Source organism: Theropithecus gelada, chromosome 4, assembly GCF_003255815.1.
Source record: "Theropithecus gelada isolate Dixy chromosome 4, Tgel_1.0, whole genome shotgun sequence".
NCBI classification, from domain to species: Eukaryota; Metazoa; Chordata; class Mammalia; order Primates; family Cercopithecidae; genus Theropithecus; species Theropithecus gelada.
In genome coordinates, this window is record NC_037671.1 from 1666013 (window position 1) to 1680366 (window position 14354).

The following is a 14354-nucleotide window of genomic DNA, read 5'->3' on the forward strand; positions in this document are numbered from 1 at the left end:
AGCAGTTTGTAGTTCTCCTTGAAGAGGTCCTTCACATCCCTTGTAAGTTGGATTCCTAGGTATTATATTCCCTTTGAAGCAATTGTCAATGGGAGTTCACTCATGAGTTGGCTGTCTGTGTGTTATTGGTGTGTAGGAATGCTTGTGACTTTTGCACATTGATTATGTATCCTGAGACTTTGCTGAAGTTGCTTATCAGCTTAAGGAGATTTTGGGCTGAGATGATGGGGTTTTCTAAATATACAATCATGTCATCTGCAAACAGGGACAATTTGACTTCTTCTTTTCCTAATTGAATACCCTTTATTTCTTTCTCCTGCCTGATTGCCCTAGCCAGAACTTCCAACACTATGTTGAATAGGAGTGGTGAGAGAGGGCATCCCTGTCTTGTGCCAGTTTTCAAAGGGAATGCTTCCAGTTTTTGCCCATTCAGTGTGATATTGGCTGTGGGTCTGTCATAAATAGCTCTTATTATTTTGAGATACATCCCATCAATACCTAGTTTTTGAGAGTTTTTAGCATGAAGGCTGTTGAATTTTGTCAAAAGTCATTTCTGCATCTATTAAAATAATCATGTGGTTTCTGTCTTTCGTTGTGTTTATATGATGGATTACATTTACTGATTTGCATATGTTTAACCAGCCTGGCATCCCAGGGATGAAGCCAACGTGATCATGGTGGATAATCTTTTTGATGTGCTGCTGGATTCGGTTTGCCAGTATTTCATTGAGGATTTTTGCGTTGACGTTCATCAGGGATACTGGTCTAAAATTCTCTTTTTTTGTTGTGTCTCTGCCAGGCTTTGGTATCAGGGTGATGCTGGCCTCATAAAAGGAGTTAGGGAGGATTCCCTCTTTTTCTATTGATGGGAATAGTTAGAGGAATGGTACCAGCTCCTCTTTGTACCTCTGGTAAAATTCAGCTATGAATCCATCTGGTCTGGGACTTTTTTTGGTTGGTAGGCTATTAATTATTGCCTCAATTTCAGAGCTTGTTATTGATCTATTCAGGGATTCAACTTCTTACTGGTTTAGTCTTGGGAGGGTGTATGTGTCCAGGGATTTAACCATTTCTTCCAGATTTTCTAGTTTATTTGCATAGAGGTGTTTGTAGTATTCTCTGATGGTAGTTTGTATTTCTGTAGGATCAGCGGTGATATCCCCTTTATCATTTTTTTATTGTATCTATTTGAATCTTCTCTCTTTTCTTCTTTATTAGTCTTGCTAGCAGTCTATCAATTTTGTTGATCTTTTCAAAACACCAACTCCTGGAATCATTGATTTTTTGAAGGGTTTTTTGTGTCTCTATCTCCTTCAGTTCTGCTCTAATATTAATTATTTCTTGCCTTCTGCTAGCTTTTAAATGTGTTTGCTCTTACTTCTCTAGTTCTTTTAATTGTGATGTTAGGGTGTCGATTTTAGATCTTTCCTGCTTTCTCTTGTGGACACTTGGTGCTATAAATTTCCCTCTACACACTGCTTTATATGTGTTCCAGAGATTCTGGTATGTTGTGTCTTTGTTCTCATTGGTTTCAAAGAACATCTTTATTTCTGCCCTCATTTTATTATGTAGCCAGTAGTCATTCAGGAGCAGGTTGTTCAGTTTCCATGTAGTTGGGCTATTTTGAATGAGTTTTTTAATCCTGAGTTTTGATTGCACTATGGCCTGAGAGACAGTTTGCTATAATTTATATTCTTTTACATTTGCTGAGGAGTGCTTTACTTCCAACTATGTGGTCAATTTTGGAATAAGTGCAATGTGGTGCTGAGAAGAATGTATATTCTGTTGATTTGGGGTGGAGAGTTCTGTAAATGTCTATTAGGTCTGCTTGGTGCAGAGCTGAGTTCAATTCCTGGATATCTTTGTTAACTTTCTGTCTCTTTGATGTGTCTAATGTTGACAGTGGGGTGTTGAAGTCTCCCATTATTATTGTGTGGGAGTCTAATTCTCTTTGTGGGTCTCTAAGAGTTTGCTATATGAATTTGGGTGCTCCTGTATTGGGTGCGTATATATTTAGGATAGTTAGTTCCTCTTGTTGAATTGATCCCTTTACCATTATGTAATGGCCTTCTTTGTCTTTTTTGATCTTTGATGGTCTGTTTCATCAGAGACTAGGATGGCAACCCCTGCTTTTTTGTTTGTTTGTTTTCCATTTTCTTGGTAGATCTTCCTCCATCACTTTATTTTGAGCCTGTGTGTATCTCTGCATGTGAGATTGGTCTCCTGAATACAGCACACTGATGGGTCTTGACTATTGAATTTGCCAGCCTGTGTCTTTTAATTGGAGCATTTAGCCCATTTACATTTAAGGTTAATATTTCTATGTGTGAATTTGATCCTGTTATTATGATGTTAGCTGGTTATTTTGCTCATTAGTTGATGCAGTTTCTTCCTAGCATCAATGGTCTTTACAATTTGGCATGATTTTGCAGTAGCTGGTACCGGTTGTTCCTTTCCACATTTAGTGCTTCCTTCAGGAGCTCTTGTAAGGCAGGTCTGGTGGTGACAACATCTCTCGGCATTTGCTTGTTGGTAAAGGATTTTATTTATCCTCCACTTATGAAGCTTAGTTTGGCTGGATATGGAATTCTGGGTTGAAAATTCTTTTTTTAAGAATGTTGAATATTGGTCCCCACTCTCTTCTGGCTTGTAGAGTTCCTGCCAAGAGATCTGCTGTTAGTCTGATGGGCTTCCCTTTCTGGATAACCTGACCTTTCTCTCTGGCTGCCCTTAACATTTGTTCCTTCATTTCAACTTTGGTGAATCTGACAATTATGTGTCTTGGAGTTGCTCTTCTCATAGAGTATCTCTGTGGTGTTCTCTGTATTTCCTGAATTTGAATGTTGGCCTGCCTCGCTAGGTTGGGGAAGTTCTCCTGGATAATATCCTGAAGAGTGTTTTCCAACTTGGTTCCATTCTCCCTGTCACTTTCAGGTACACCAATCAGACGCAGATTTGGTCTTTTCACATAATCCCATATTTCTTGAAGGCTTTCTTTGTTTCTTTTTACTCTTTTTTCTCTAAAGTTCTCTTCTCACTTCATTTCCTTCATTTGATCTTCAATCACTGATACCCTTTCTTCCACCTGATCAAATCGGCTACTGAAGCTTGTGCATGCTTTATGTAGTTCTCATGCCATGGTTTTCAGCTCCATCAGGTCATTTAAGGTCTTCTGTACGCTGTTTATTCTAGTTAGCCATTCTTCTAATCTTTTTTCAAGGTTTTTAGCCTCTTTGAGATGGGTTAGAACATCCTCCTTTAGCTCGAAGAAGATTCTTGTTACCGATCATCTGAAGCCTTCTTCTCTCAACTTGTAGAAGTCATTCTCTGTCCAGTTTTGTTCCATTGCTGGAAAGGAGTTGCGTTCCTTTGGAGGAGAAGAGGTGTTCTGAATTTTACAATTTTCAGCTTTTCTACTGTGGTTTCTCCCTATCTTTGTGGTTTTATCTACCTTTGGTCTTTCATGGTGACCTACAGATGGGGTTTTGGTGTGGATGGCCTTTCTGTTTGTTAGTTTTCCTTCTAACAGTCAGGACCCTCAGCTGCAGGTCTGTTGGAGTTTGCTGGAGGTTCACTCCAGATCCTGTTTGCCTGTGTATCACCAGCAGAGGCTGCAGAACAGCAAATATTGCAGAACGGCAAATGTTGCTGCCTGATCCTTCCTCTGGAAGCTTCATCTCAGAGGGGCACCCGGCTGTATAAGGTATCAGTTGGCCCCTACTGGGAGATGTCTCCCAGTTAGGCTACTTGGGGGTCAGGAACCCACTTGAAGAAGCAGTCTGTTCGTTCTCAGATCTCAAAGTCCATGCTAGGAGAACCACTACTCTCTTCAAAGCTGTCAGACAGGGACATTTAAGTCGGCAGAAGTTTCTGCTGCCTTTTGTTCAGCTATGCCCTGCCCCTAGAAATGGAATCCATAGAGGCAGTCAGGACTCCTTGAGCTGTGGTGGGCTCCATCCAGTTCAAGCTTCCCAGCCACTTTGTTTACCTACTTAAGCTTCAGCAATGGCAGATGCTCCTCCCCCAGGCTTGCTGCTGCCTTGTAGTTTGATCTCAGACTGCTGTGCTAGCAGTGAGTGAGGCTCCGTGGGCATGGGACCCTCTGAGCCAGGTGTGGGATATAATCTCCCGGTGTGCTGTTTGCTAAGACCATTGGAAAAGCACAGAATTAGGGTGGGAGTGTTCCGATTTTCCAGGTACCACCTGTCATGTCTTCCACTGGCTAGGAAAGGGAATTCCCCGACCCCTTGCACTTCTTGGGTGAGGCAATGCCCCGCCCTGCTCCATGGGCTGCACCCACTGTCCAACAGACACCAGTGAGATGAACCCAGTACCTCAGTTGGAAACGCAGAAATCACCCGTCTTCTGCTCACTCACACTGGGAGCTCTTGACTGGCGCTCTTCCTATTTGACCATCTTGGAACCTCCCCCCTCAGGTATTTCTTTATAACAGTGATAGTCAACTAATTCAGAAAATTGGCACCAGGAGTTGGGTATTGCTATAAAGGTAGCTGAAAATGTGGAAATGGCTTTCGAACTGGCTAACAGGCAGAGGTTGGAAGATGTTGAAAAGTTCAGAAGACAAGAAAATGAGGAAAAATTTGGAACTTCCTAGAGATTTGTTAAGTTATTGTGACCAAAATGCTGATAGTGATATGGACAATAGAGTCCAGGCTGATGAGGTCTCAGATGGAGATGAGGAACTTATTGGGAGCTAGAGGAAAGGTCACTTTTGTTATGCATTGGCAAAGGACTTGGAGGCATTGTGCTGCCTCCCTAGGGATCTGTGGAACGTTGAACCTGAGAGTGATGATTAAGGGTATCTGATGGAAGAAATTTCTAAGTAGCATAACATTCAAGATTTGGCCTGACTGCTTGTAATAGCTTATGCACATATATGTGAGCAAACAAATGACCCCAAACTGGAACTGATATTTAAAGGGGAAATTTAATACCCAGGACAATTCCTAGTGCAGCTGCAGGAGCAGGACACCTGCCAGGACTACTACATTGTAGAGCCACTGGTAATGTGCAGCCTCAGCCTGGAAAAGCCATAGGCATTCAATTTTCACCCATGAGAGCAGCTATATGGGTTATGTTCAGCAAAGCCATAAATGTGGGGCTACAAATGGCATTATGAGCCCAGAACTTGCACCAGCCAATGTGCTCAGGATTCAAAATATAGAGTTAAAGGAGATTATTTTAGAGCTTTAAGTTTTAATCTCTGCTATGATGAGATTCAGCCTGTGAGGACACTGCATTCATTTCTTTTGGCCCATTTATACCTTTTGGAATGGAAATGTATAAGAAATGTCTCTTCCACTGTTGTATTAATATTTTAGAGGTAAATAACATATTTTTAAAAATTTCACTGGCTCAAAGCTTATAGCTTTGAGAACTCACCTTGAGTCTCAGATGAGACTCTGGAATTTTGAGTTGATACTGGAACAACCTAAAATAATTTGGGACAATTGGGAGATTACTGTGTTTTGCAATGTGAGAAGAACATAAGCTTTGGCTGCCTAGGCACAGGATGCAATGATATCAATATTTATCCCTTGATACTTCATGTTAAAATCTGATGCCCATTGTGGGATGTGGGGCCTTATGGGTGCCGTTTGGGTCATGGGGACCAATCTTTTATGACTAGAGAGATATTGCCCTCTCTCTGGAGTGAATGAATTGTTGCTCTATTATTTTCCAAGAGAGCTAGTTGTTAAAAAGAGCCTGGCAAATTCCTACTCTCTCTGTTCCTCTGTTACCATGTGATCTCTGCACATACCAGCTCCCCTTTGCCTTCTGCCATGAGTGGAAGCAGCCTGAGGCCCTCACTAAATGCTCAAACATTTCCAGACATCAGAATCCTGAGACACATGAAACTTGTTTATATAAATTAGTCTCAGACATTTCTTTACAGCAACACAATATGCAATAAGACAACGTTCTCACCATAGGTATGTGTCTCTGGCAGCCAGCCCCCATTCTCAAGATAACTAGGATCTGCTCAGCCAAGAATCCTGTCATCAGTATTCTAAAGACACTCTTATCACTCAAGAGTCTAAGGGTTTTAGGAGAAACCAGGGACAAAGACTACATGTTTTTCTTTGACCACATATCTTTTATAGGATAAGGGTTATAACAGTAAAGACATATTGACATATTATCAGTCTCATTCAGTCATTTACAATTAGGCCAGTTTATCATCCTCTTGTATGAATATGTCTCCCAGAATGAAGTCATTCAGCTTTGCAGACACCACTCAATCTTACCAGGTTCCAAAAACAAGAATGGTCTCAGGGACATATGGCTTCACCCTTTTAGGCATCCAGTATAATTGAACTAAGAGACAATATCTTCTCTTGCTCACACTACTTTTGAGGAGTTAAGCTACTATTGAATTTTTCTCATTACATAACCCTTTGATTTATTCACTTACCCTCAGCCACTATTACTCTTTCTGTCCCTTTATATCAGTCTTTTCCAGTTTTGGAAGTGACATTAGGTTTTGCTGCTGTGCTGGTCTAGACTGCAGGCAGCAATAGTATTCTAGCATGTCTTCCCTCAGTCTACTCTTGATCATAGAGGGTAGGTTACACAGATAAGCAACTAGTGGGGGCTATCTGACCACCAGGCTACATAGCTCTACTTACTGTTAATCCTGACTTTGCCAGATGAAATGAAGGCATACCACAATCCTTGAGTTGCTTGGGGATTCTTACATACAGATGTAAAAATACAGTTATGGTTTTTGGCTTAGGGATAATTCCTGTTTCTGGCACTTTTATTTACATCCTTATTCCTAGTACCATGGCATCGCATATGAAAAAAGAAATTTGAGGTGAAGTGTGTAGTCATTACTGCAGCATCCTATCCCCTTAGGAAGAATTGCATGTATAGTCATAACAGCATTGTCCTGATCCATCAGGACAAGGAGAGGAAGCTACCTAGTGGAGTTACTGTTGCAGCCCCACCCACATTGACAGTGAGCACATTCATGGAGATATAAAAGCCAGTCCTTCGTGTTTATATTGCCCAACAATTATATTGGCAGTTTTTAGACAATCAATGTTTCAATTGACCATTTCAATTTTCTATCCAAGTTTTCTCCAGAGGAGGACATCTCCCTGTGCATTGTTAGCTGTTTGAGGCTGTAAAGTGTGTTTTCTTGTGTAAAGAAATGTGACATGGCAGTCCAAATTGGTGCAATCTCTTCTTTTCTTGTTTTTCTATGGCCCTCGAAGCATTGACATCTACCCCGATTGAGCATAGCCCAGTCCAGAGTCAGTGACTTTCCTGTCAAGATCCACTGGCAGTTCCTTTGGGGTTGCTGGCATCAGTCTGGCTTGCCAGCTATGTATGATCAAAGCCTTCCCACTAGAGAATCTGTCACAGAGCCACCTGCTGCCTCTGTCTGTTTTCTTGACCAACAGTCAAAACAGACATTATGAGAAATGAGATAAATTACCAAAATTGTGAACAAAAGAGAGATTATCACTAATGACCCTTAGGAAGTTAAAAAGCATTATAAGTGAATAGTCTGAAAAATCTGGAGCCAACAAGTTAGGCCATTTAGATAGAATGGACAGATTCATACAAAGACAGAAATTGCCAAAACTGGCTGAGTGTCTCTTATTTTAAACTTGCCAGGCAATGACCATGTTAAGAAGAAAAATATTGGCTCAGGAAAGGCAAGGTGAGGCCACAAAGCACAGAACAAAGCCCCAAAAACACAGCCCCTGGAGACTATGACTCTGGGGGCTGGAAAAAGTAATACCTGGACATAGGATGAAAACAGGGAACCAGCTGCCCTGGCAGGGTGCTGGTCCCCACTCCCCAAATAGCCCAGGGACATCTGCTAATCTACTCATGCATATCATCCGCAAGGAAACACAGGGAGGCGGGGCCACATGGTGGGAACCTGGAAAAAGCACAACCTTGAGAGACCCAAAGGACACAACACCCCCAAGAGAGAGCTCCCGGATGAGGCGCATGGGCAGCTGCACGGTGTAAGAGGATGGCCGTGTGCACTCAGGACCCTCCCTGGTACAAGGGAGGACACAAAGGGAACTGCGCATGCAGGGGCCCTCCGTCAGCCTCGTGGGTCTTTTTCTTGGTGTCCTTCTGATGGCTGGAGAAACAGGGGAGAGTGATGCAGAGAGCAAGGGACTAGAGGCTCTGCCTCTCCTCAGATTCCTTTCTAGTTTCTGACCTCTCACCAGGTCACATCTGCCTTTACTATTGGCTCCCTCTGAGTCCATGACCATTCAGGCTCTCAGCAATCAGCACGCAATTCCCAACTCACCCACCTAGATGCAAGCTGGTAAGACTGAGAGACAGACTGGGATGGGGACAGAGCAGGTGCCATGGCCCTCCCTGCTGCCCAGTCCTTACCTGCAGCAGGAGGAGGCCACAGCTGGACGTTCGAGGGCCTTGGCTCAGCCTTGGCTTGGGCAGAACTTAAGGGTGTCAAAAATAAGCTACATATGATGGTTCATTTTCAATTCTGTGTGCCTTAGTATAGGTTTAACATGGACATAAAGAGACACATGGACACACAGAGATAAAAAAGCAAAAATGTACTAAGCCAGCCCCCAGCTCCTTCCTGCTTTCCTTTTCATGCACCAGCCAGGTGCCGATCAGTTGGGGCCCCCTCGATGACCCCCTCCCCACCGCACCAAAGAATTTAGTTTAGGCTAGCTTGCAATGTAGATAATTGTACCCTTTCTTATCACCTAACTGCAGCCATTAGGGCCATAAATTAAATGTTTAAGGAGTCCTGAGACAATCGCAATGCATTATGGGCTGCAACAAAATGCAGCAAAAGGACTCTAAAGAACATACTGGAAGCTTTAATCAAACTACAATAGGTAACATCCAGAAAGACTGTAACCCCATAGTACTCAGCTAATGAGGAACTGTGGGAGGGACGTGGGCAGTAGGGAATAAATTGTTGAAACCGTCCCTGGTGTGCCTGCATTCCAGACACCCGATACTGCAAAACTATTGCTAAAAGTCTCACTTTCACTGTTCTCTGGGTCTCTGAGAGAGACAATTCTTTGGGTTTGGATGGGTGAGTTTGTTTCCTACAATCTAGTGGCCTGTATGGGGATCACTGTGCTTGCATGAAGTGAGACTTTGGTGGAAAGAGGAAAAGTGTACCACTGGATTCATGTGGCCCATTCTGTCCAGATATCCAGGTTCCCCACAGAAGCTACAAACAAACTTGAAACTGTTATTCAGAAGACAACGAAAGTGTCACAGGGAAAAAGAAAAGCAGGCACCGCGGCAACCAGGCAAACTTGTGCACAAGCCCAGGTAGGAAGATTGGACTATGAGCACTGCCTTGGTGGTTGGGCATTTTCGGAGGTCAAGTGTGTGTGACTGAGACATATCCTAGATACGAAGCGAGTGCAAAGACCCAATCCATGGTTCTGTTCTCCCAGGAAGGAAACGGCCAGAGATGAACAAAGCAGTTACAAAGCAGTTGACTTGCAGGTTGTGAAGAGACCTCCAGTAAGGGGGGTTGAGTACACAGGGGAACTCAGACTCAGGGAGCAACCGAAAATGGGAAGCAAGAATTCTAGGACTAGGGACAAAGGAAGGAGGAAGCCGAGGAGGCCCCCTCCAGCTTCCCCCCAGATAGTCCACTGGGAAGGATGTTACAGGCTTGGGAGAATAACTCCTGAACCAGGAATAAGGAAAAACAAAAAATAATAAAGTATTGCTGTTTTCTCCAGCCTAGAGAGCCCATTCATCAGTCTTTTGCCTAAGTTTAGCTCAAATAAGGAGTGTGTATGCCAAGCTTTAATTCTTTATGTGAATGATAAATCCCCATCCTCACAAGAGGTGATGGATTATGCTGTTTGTTGAATTAGTGAATTAACCCCATGTTTCCCCTTAAAGAGAAATAAAAAGAGCATAGTAAAGAGCCCTCACCCAATGAAAAGCCCTGGGATCCCCTAACACGCTTGCCCTCACACCATACATCTCACAAAGTAGAGGACAGGGAGATCAGGGGCAACAGGAAGGTTGGAGGAAAAGGAATCTGGGGGTCATGAAGAAGCTAAACCCTTAAATCCTTGTCCAAATTTAAGGGAAGAATTAGAACAATGTAAAAAGGACATTAATAATTTCCCTATTCCTTCTAAACAGTAGGGGTCTAACATGTATCCTCTCAGAAAAGTCCCTATGGGACAGGGAAAAATTGGATTTGTGAGTACGCCTTAAACAAGTACTGAGGTTAGGAATTTTAAAAAGGAAATGACGTCACTCTTAGAAGCTAGCTCTCAGTAAGACTGCGGAGGGCCTAGTAGGCTACATAAGGAAAATCAGAACTAGGATCATAAACTCAAATGACTACAGGGTCAGCAAATAATAAAAAGGAGGGCTGCAGGGCTGGGTGGGAACTGTGGCGGTTGCTCAACTGTTCTTAACAGTGCCGGCACTGTGTTGTCAGGAATAGCAGGACGGGTCCCATCTCCGTGGCCTCAACTTTGCCAACCTAACAGTGGCTCAAGAAGCAGAGACTCAGCCTGGCCGTGGAGAGGGCCCCACCGAAATTTCAAGTCACCCAGCCCCACCCCAGCGACTGCTCACCCAATGAAAATGGACGCCTGGAGCTGAGGCCCAATCAGAGGTGGGGAGGGTGGGGCCACACGCCGAATACAAAGTCCACGACCAATTACAGATTTCTTTGTTCTTTCTCCACTCCCACTGCTAAAAGAATAAAAAAAAAAAAGAAAAAGAAAAAGAAAAACGTCTTCTCAATTAGATAAGGGCGATTGTAGTACAACCTCGTGATTATGCTAAAAGCCACTGAACTGTACACTTGAAAAAGGTAAATTACTAGGCACATGAATTATACCTCAAAAAAAATAACGCCATCCAGAAAGCCTCTTTCGATTGAGAGAACTGCCTCCTCCCCAATACACATTTCTTAGTGTTCAGAGCATCTAGCCAGGAGTCCTCAAACCTATCTTCCTAGAATCACCTGAAGAGTTTTTAATATCCACGGTCCCAGGCCACAGCCAAAACCAATGGACTCACAAAGCCTAGGTTACATCTAAGCCTGAGTATCTTCTAAAGCTCCCTGGCTGGTTCCAATGTGTAGTCGAGTTTTAGAACCACTATTCCAGCCCACGGTTTGAACATCCCTGATGGTACCAACTCAGCCTGCCTTCAACCTCATCTATTATCTTTGTTTTTTTCTCTTTTTTTTCTTTTAGAATGGGCTGGGGGATCTCACTCTGTCACCCAGTTGGAGTGCAGTGGCGTGATGACAGCTCACATCAGCCTCGAATGCCTGGGCTGGAGCAATCCTGTCACCTCAGCCTCCTGAGTAGTTGGGACTACAGGCGAGTGCCACCACGCTCAGTTGTCATTTACCATCTGGTGCCATCCTCCATTAGACAATGAACCATCTGTGATCAGGAACTGTGTCCATTCCATCTTCGTCAGCCTTACAAACATATTTTTTACATGGAACTCTACCTATGATTACTAACCATTCTCCAAGACTCCTAGCCTACACTTTTCAGTAGATGAAAATGTCATACATCACAGAGTTTTAACAATTTCTGTTTTCCCATCCATATTCACTGATTATTTATTTCGATCATCATAATTTATTGAGCACAGCAGGGACTGGGGTCCTGTCCCCACCTTACAGGGATTATTCACAGTGCTAAAGGTCACAAGGGTAGCGAGGGAAAGAGAGGGAGATGGACTCAGCTCTCCTAACACTGGTCCCAAGCCCTTCCCTCTACAGTGTCTACCCTCTCTCGAGGACTTTTTCTCCCCGCGCCAGGTCCAGCAAAGGGTCTCATTTAGCTCACCCCCAAAAAGACTTTTAATACTTCAATGACGATGATGATGATAGTAATACGTAAAGCTTGTTCCAACGCATTTAGACGTGATCGCGACAAGACAAGAAGCCAATCCCTCCCTTTATGGGATAGGAGAGGCCGTGATGATCTTGGACTTCCGGTGAGTCGTTCCCCAGGGTCTAGGCCTGGCTGCCCCTCCCCAACCAAACCTCCCAGCTCTTTTCTGCCCAAAGCCTTCGCCCTCTACCCAACCTCCAGCCCCTTCTTCTCAGGCCCATCAACTACGTTTTCTCCCTCAGCTCTCGCCTTAGATCCCTGGACTTACCAGCACACAGGCGATTTTCTCCTCGCAGACTTTAGGCGCCACTGCTGGCTCCGGAAAAGAAAGGGAAACTCCCCAGCACAGTTGCGGGTCGCGTGTGTAACTCAGGACAGGGCTGCGGCGGGAGCCCGCGCGCGTTTTGAATTCTGCGGCCGGGAGTTCACTGCGAGGACTGGGATCACCCGTCACCCCGCCCTGGTCTACGGAAATCGAAACGTGTTTACTGATATAGAAACGGAATAACGGTGCTGCGGGCTGGGGAGGGCGGAGCTGCCTTTAGGCTTCTGGTCTCCAGCTGCGGGTCACTCACACCTGCCGCTGTGAAATGCAGACCCGCGGGGCAGGAATTCCGAGTCCGGGCTGGAGCGCGATCTAGAATCTGACTCGCTTGAAACAGCACCGCGGAGGATTCGGAGCCGGGTGAGTAGGGAAATGCGCCTCAGTCCCTCCCACGGGCCGCCCACGGATTCCAGGATCCGAAAACGCTTCTGCTGCTCCGCCACCCCTGGAAGGCAGCGCCCTCCTCTGGCCGGTTCTGATGGAAACGGGCTCCACCGCCCACAGGAAAATCCACAACTAAGGGACCAGGAAAAAGCCTCTCAGGGTCCCGCCCCTTCAGTGAGGTTCCTAATTTACACCCCGAGTGTGGCCCAGTCACAGACTGGAGCGAAGGTCACTGAAATGATACAAGACCAGCGGGGCCCAGAGCGCTGCCGCTCACAGAATCCGGTGACAGCGCCACCTTGCGTCCCTTCCCTGACCTGCCCCAGGCGGACGCAGTGACGCGTGTTGCCTGGAGGCTGGAATACACCAGGGATCAAATGCAGAGAATGGAGAAAGGAGGGAAGGATGAGGGGACGTGTTGAAGAAAGGAGGGGAGAGGGAGAAAAGGGGAGAGAAAAGGTGACGGCGAGAATAATACTTAAGATATCTGGTTTTATTTCTAACTTTTATTTTTGCCCTTTATCTAGTTTTGTTATTTATGAGCATTTTTACCATAGCTATTTTTTCTCTGTGTGGGAATCTATAAATATACAGCTCATTATGCTTATTTCAGAGCCTGCGAGATCAAGTTATAGGCAACATGAGCTTCTACCTCCAGATGTGCCAGGGTGCATCTCTTGGGTACAAGAACAAGGGTTTGGTTTTGTTTTACAAAATCAAAGTACAAATCTCAAATAGGATAATATTTTTAAACTGTCATTGGGACATACTTTGCATGCAATAAATGTATCTATTTGAAATGTACATCTCATTGAGTTGTACTCTTTGACTGTTTTACACAACAACGTATCTGCTACTACAATGAAGATAAATACTTTTCCATAGTGCCCTAAAGAACAGCCATGTAATAAAATTCCATGCAGTTGTTAAAAAGAGGAGGATGAATTTTTAAGTATTGTTATGAGAAGATCTGTGCCCAGCCTACTTTTACCCATTTTTAAAAGGACAAGCATATATGGAATCATAATGCCAGTAATACCACTTACATAATATATATTTTAAGTAGAGAAAACCTTAAAATTACTCACCAAAATTTTGACAGGGACTGGGATAACTTTGTGACTTTCAGTTTCTCTGAAATGTTGGCATTTTTTATTACAGTATAAACTTGGATTTTAGCCAGGCACGATGGCTCAGGCCTGTAATCCCAGCTGTGGAAGCTGAAGGATAGCTTGAGCCCAGAAGTTGGAGGCTGCAGTGAACTAGGATCTCACCATTACACTCCAGCCTGGGTGACAGAAAGAGACCTTGTCTCAAAAACAAATAAATAAAATTAAAAAAAAAATTAACAAACTTGGATTTGTATGGTGGTTAAGAAAGAATATTTGTTTTAAAATGTTATGAAGGTAACCCAATACACGATTTTAAAAACCGAAGTGTTAATTAAAACCCAACTCCAGAAACTCTCTTTTAAAAGGACTTCATATTTTCATGGCATTGATTCCTTCTCAAAGTGCCTTTGATAGAGCTGTTCTTAGTGCAGTAGGAAGATGTGTAATAATTTTACAAAAGGGGCGGGCTATAATAAAAAGGAAAACGCAAAATCCAGTGGGGACACACTGTCCCATTTATTTTCAAAGCACGTTTGAAAACTGCGCTGCTATAGTGTCTTTGGGTTGAGATAAAGTCGAGGAAAATCTTGTTCCTGGAGTGCTGATTTCCTTTTTCCAAGGGCCAAAGCCTTTCGAAGCAAGTCTAAAAAC